The sequence below is a fragment of the Leptonychotes weddellii genome, chromosome 4, assembly GCF_054177405.1.
Source record: "Leptonychotes weddellii isolate Sample4059 chromosome 4, ASM5417740v2, whole genome shotgun sequence".
NCBI classification, from domain to species: Eukaryota; Metazoa; Chordata; class Mammalia; order Carnivora; family Phocidae; genus Leptonychotes; species Leptonychotes weddellii.
This window is the reverse complement of record NC_138372.1, coordinates 158,471,674-158,477,673: the sequence shown is the minus strand read 5'-3', so window position 1 is coordinate 158,477,673 and position 6,000 is coordinate 158,471,674. Positions and strand designations below refer to the sequence as shown.

Sequence of the window (6,000 nt, the reverse complement as noted above, 5' to 3'; positions counted from 1 at the left end):
TCAGTTTGTTCTCTATCACTAAGAGTCCCTTATGGCTTGTTTCCCTCTCTCCTTCTTTTCCTTTCCCCCCTCCCCTATATTCACCTATTTTCTTTCTTAAATTCCACGTGAGTGAGATCATACGGTATTGTCTTTTTCTGACTGATTTATTTCACTTAGCGTAATACACTCTAGCGCCATCCACGTCATTGTAAATGGCAAGATTTCATTCTCTTTGATGGCTCAGTAATATTCCACTGTGTGTGCATGTGTGTATATATACCACCTCTTCTTTATCCATTCATCAGTTGAGGGACACTTAGCTATTGTTTGTCCATAGTTTGGCTGTTGTTGATAATGCTGCTATAAACATCGGGGAGCATGTACCCCTTCAAATCTGTATTTTTGTATCCTTTGGGTAAATACCAAGTAGTGCAATTGCTGGATCATAGGGTAGTTCTGCAATGGGTGTTAAGAGGTATTAATGTGCCTGCTTGCCCCCTATCCTATCAACTCCTTTGCCCTCTTCCTCCCCCCCCATCTACAAGACAGAGACAAAGCATGACTTAGGTTCTAGAAAGGGCCTTTCAGGGATTACTTACTAGAAAGCTTTACCAGTTGCTCAGCACCATTTCACGGTATGTACAAGTATATTACTGTTATTTTGATATATTGTACTGGAATGAACTGTGCATTTTATACACATACACACATATACACATAGTCATAAAATAGTATTATAAATTATGTGTAAGGACAGGAGTAGATGCCTTAAAATATTTATTTCATTGCCACTGCAGATACATCTCATATGTATACTTTAGAGAAACTAGAAAGAATGAATCTAATCTTTTGGTACTAGATGATTACATGTTTCAAATGGTCCTAAATCTTACATGCCTGCAGTATCAGATTAAAGAAACTGGACTTGATAAGGCATGTGTGTTTACTTATGTTTTGCACAGACCGAGACTGTAGTACAAACAGTCTTCCTTTTAAGGAGCATTCCCAAAGAATCTGGTTTATACCTAAGCAATAATCGTGATGCATAATTATTTTGCAAATAGGCAGTAAAGGTAAAATTTCCTTATACCTGATTTCTTAGTTAACCACCTGGGGTTCTAATTAAAATTCACTCTTGGATATGTGGAATAGCATCAGATAATGTTATCCTTACCTCATTATGTAATAATTACATCTGTGGCTTTGGTTTTGTTTTTAATTAACTTTCACAGTTCTCTACAAATGACACAGGGCAACTGACACAATTCATTTTTTTAATGATGGAAAAAAGCTTAAAAGACAAAGGAAGTATGAAAGGCAATTAGGATGCCATGAACAAAATGTCAAAAATTCAAGACAAACTGGATTTTATTTCCCCCATCCTGTCCTCTTAGCCTTCAGTTCCCATGATGAGGCTGTGCCCACCATGGAGGGGACCTCATGGATAGTTTGTAAAGGCAGAAGGCTGTGATAAGTGGTGGCTCCCTCCACTGATGGAATTGCGTGGTACTGGCTTCATGGCATTTTGTCCAGCTTTATCCATTCTCCATCAGTGCTTTGCACCATACTTGCCATGGAACTTTGGGAAGCTTGGAGAAATGGGGCTTGGTGGTAGGTAGTGTCAGAGGAGAACCAGAAAAATCAGCAGGACCCAGGACCTGGTTTCAGATTTAAGGGCAGGGGGCAGGAGGAGCAAGGAGGGTGGAGGGATGCCACCATGTCCAACCTCATCTCATCCCTTGGGCTGGATATGTGCAAGACAAAGACTTAGAGTCACTTACTGCAGGTTTAACTAAAATGCAAAGTCATTTTATATTAAAGAGCTGGAGAGGCCTGATGAGACCCCGTGACATCTGGGCTACAGCAATTTTATATTCAAAAAAAATGCAGCAGGCATATGTTGAGAACATGAGGCTCTGTGCCAGGGGATTATTCTTGAGTTGAACATAATAATGCTTTAGTTATAGATAATAACTATCCTGTTTCCTAACTAATTTGCTAATTCAGTATTGTCTCCCATACTGGAGACCTGTCACTAGTCTAAGAACCTTCAATGGTCCTCCACTACCTACAAGATCAATTCTAAATGCCTAGGCTGGTATCAAAGGCTTCCAGGTAAGACCACAAACGATATGTTTTGCCTTAGCATCTAATATTTCTCTTAAAGAACATTCTACCCTAGTCTGGTTCTAAAATAATGTCCTACACAGGTAAACTTCTGTCATTCTCTCTCTCTCCGTTTTGTCTTCCACATCCCTCCCCACACAAACAAGGATTTTTTACTCTCATTTCCCCTATGTAAGCCTGACAGATCCCTGTCTTCGCACTTCAAGCCCCATGTGTCACTATGGAGTAAACAAGGACTCTGTCACTTAGTACAAGAAAAACCTACTAGAAGAAATAGAGGGTTGTCTGAGTGTTGCAACAAGTCATAAACCACTGTTCTAGTCTCCAGTCTGTATTAGCCCGCCTGCCTTCAGGTCTAGAAAACATAGAGGCCCATATGCTGTATCAGTCTCATCCACCATGATGATCCAGTTAAGCCTTCTGAGAGATTAGCACGGCAAACGTTTCTAAGCACTGACCAAGTGAAGCACTTTGCTGGCACTTTATGTGGATTGTCTTGCAGTGGCCCTCACAGAACCCTGTGAGGTTGGGACTAGGTGTATCCTCAAGGTGAGAGGGAAGTCAGGCTCGGTGAGGTTGACTTGTCTGAGGTCCCATGGCTACACCGGCAGTAGAAAGAACCCAGCAGGGCAGGCATATCGCTCCACATCCCTCAAAACTACTGAAAGGGGACCCCCCCCTCCAGTCTTTGCAGACCATTCCAGCAAAGGGACAACTGTGACAGAGTCTCCCAGAACCTTGCATGGCGCCATCTCTGCAGAACTCACGGATTCAGAGAAACGAGGAAGCTTCTTTATTCTCAGGGCAGGCTGAACTGGATGGCCTTATATCAAAATTCCTGGAAGAATAATGACCAACAGTTCATTCTACTCAGAGTGCTGTTGTTTTCCCAACATCCTGTCTTCCCAGGGCAGTGAAGACCACAAGGATAACCTCAAGCAAGATATCCTTGCAGGCCTCACACATCAATCACACTGAATGGTCATTATCTTCCCCGTTTGCAAAGCTCTCTGCCATTTATAAGCACAACGCATTCCTCACAAAGTCCGTTGTGAGCTGGGGGAGCACAATGGCAGAAGTACTGTCAATGTCCCCAATTTACAAGTGAGGGAACAAAGGCTCTAAATGACAGAAAGCATTCATCAATTTGTAAGTAAAAAGAAATGGTATGGACGTTGTTCAATTTCTTGATCAGATTAGTAGTTATACAATATTCATTTTGTCATGACTCACTGAGCTGTATTCTGTTTTGCACATGCATTACCCTTCCAAAAGAGGTTGAAGATGGATAAAAAGGACATGAATTATTTAATTCCAAGACCCAAATGTATGTGTGATTCTCTCTCGCTCTCTCTCTCTCTTTCTCACATACACCATACACACATCACACGGCATTCTTTGTCATCCTTTGTCATGGCTGTGTAGTATTCCATTTTATAGATATTTTATATATATATGTAGTAGTATATTTAACACTGTCTTCCTAATTCAGGTTGTTGCTATCTTTGATATTACATTACATACTGAAATAACCATCTATGTACATACATCTTTGCTCCTATGTGCATGTGTATCGGTAAGATACACTATTTAAAATCTCTTTAACATATTAGTCCCTGACCAAGCATTTTTATTAAAGTTTTGATAATTATTGCCAAATCACCATCCAAAATTTTGCACCAGTCCGATAAAAACGCTTTCTCACACCTCACCAATATGATGATTATCAAACTGATACTTGTGAATCCAACCTGAACAAACTTCGTATTGGTGTTGTAATGTTCATTGCTTTATTTATTTATTTATTTTTTTAAGATTTTATTTATTTTTTGACAGACAGAGACACAGCGAGAGAGGGAGCACAAGCAGGGGGAGTGGGAGAGGGAGAAGCAGGCTTCCCGCTGAGCAGGGAGCCCGACGTGGGGCTCGATCCCAGGACCCTGGGATCATGACCTGAGCCGAAGGCAGATGCTTAACGACTGAGCCACCCAGGCGCCCCTCATTGCTTTAATAATAAGTGATGCTGAGCATTTTTTTCATTTGCTCATAAGCCAACTTTATTTCATCAATCACCCTGTGCATGTTTTTCCCTGTTCCTGTTCCTATTGGCCAAATGGTCTCTTATTGCTTTGTAATAGCTCTTTACCTATTGAGGAAATCAGTCCCTCATTTGTCATTTGTTATGCTTTTTTTCCTGAGCAGAGATATTCCATTTTTTTGTTAGTCTTTTACACCTTTTCTCTGACACCTTTTGGGGGTTTCGTCTTGTTTAGAAGGGCCCTCTCCATGCCAAAATTACTTGCGCTACTTTCTCTCATGCAGCATTCTTGAGGGGATTTGCCTAATAAGGTTTTGCTCTTCTCTGGGCAACAGAATGTTAACAACAATATTCAGGTAGATTCCATCCATGTTGGGTTTAATACATCAAGGATTCTTAAAATGAAACTTTAAACATGACCAAAAGAAATACTTGGATGGGACTAAAGCTGCTGTATAGTGTGGCAAATAGAGTTTACTGGACAATTAAGTAAAGTTTTATGATGTACAACAGACCATTTGGTGGGCTTCTGCTACTCACCCACAGTTCCTCATCATGGGGGAAATGATGGAAACATTTAGTCCGATATAATCTAAGCTCTCACGTAATTCTTCTTTTCTCTGCCTTTACTAAGTTCTTTTCATTTAATGCTGGGCTTGATCTTCATGTATCAGAGATCTTCTTGACTTCTGGGGATCCTCCACTTTCACTTGTGCAAAAGGATCACAGTTGACTCAACATAGAGAGGTTTTACCTATAACACTGTGAGGACGTTTGTTACCTTCAGCAGAGTCTGCGACATCTGTGCTGCTATGACATATCCTCCCAAGGTATTCCAATCTGCTGTCGTTCCTTCACCACCTTGCTCTCTGAGGTCACTGGCATGGGGAAAAGAAAGGGAACGCGCTCTAACACTCATGAGCCCAGCCACCGTTGTGAGAGGTCTTGCACATAAAAGACCTCCTCGCTTACTGCTACTTAATTTACTTATAAAATTTACTTATACAAGAGGAAAGAGAAGGTCCCAGAAGTGGAATAATATGCCCAACATGACACTAGCCAGACAGAGGTACAGACAGAATTTAAAACCAGGTCAGACCGGGGGCGCCTGGGTGGCTCAGATGGTTAAGCGTCTGCCTTCGGCTCAGGTCATGATCTCAGGGTCTTGGGATCGAGACCCTGTGTAGGGCTCTGCGCTCAGCAGGGAGTCTGCTTCTCCCTCTCCCCTTGCCCCTCCCCCAGCTTGTGCCTTTCCCCTCTCTCTCTCAAATAAATAAATAAAATATCTTTAAAAAAGTATTAAATCTAGGTTAGCCTGCAAAGACTGAACTCTTATGCATCAGACAATATGTCCATGGAAGGCATTAAAATGTACAACAGGACCTCAAAGGAGAGGCTGAAAAAACTTTGTCTGGAGGTCCACAAAAAGGATCCCCTTGGGAGGGGTCTCAGTCATTCCAGGTGCGCCCCCCCACCAAGGTTTCGCACAGCAATAGCTCTTTACAAGAGCCCCCCCACCCCCATTGCTGGAACAACCGGGGTGCCAGGGGGCTTCCCTTTCTCTTGCTGGCTTGTTCTCTGATGATTGCAGATGGCAGTGTGGCTGGCTGACTTTTTGTCTAGACAAATCTACTCCCCACAGCTCCCGTAATTTCTCAGAGGCTGCCAGGCCATCTCCACCTCTTCATTTCCCTCCTCCTCGCTACTCTGTATTCCCCGCGCCGCGCCCGTCCTGTGCAAACGAACACATCAAAGCCATATGGAGTCATTCTTTCTGGGCACCTGTGTCCTTTCTCTCTTCTCCTCTTCCTGGAACATTAATATTAATAGCTTGTTTCTTTGCAGTTGCTTTC

General features: G+C 42.3%; 1 long non-coding RNA gene across 1 annotated transcript in view; it reads right to left on the bottom strand.

Annotated features, from left to right (window-relative positions):
• Positions 1-695: 695 nt before the first annotated feature.
• The window catches only part of LOC115939785 (uncharacterized), a 62,922-nt gene continuing 57,617 nt past the window's right edge, over positions 696-6,000 (bottom strand). Inside the window, exon 8 of the long non-coding RNA XR_014144390.1 lies at positions 696-2,947. This is a non-coding gene — a long non-coding RNA (uncharacterized LOC115939785). The remainder of the gene's footprint in view (positions 2,948-6,000) is intronic.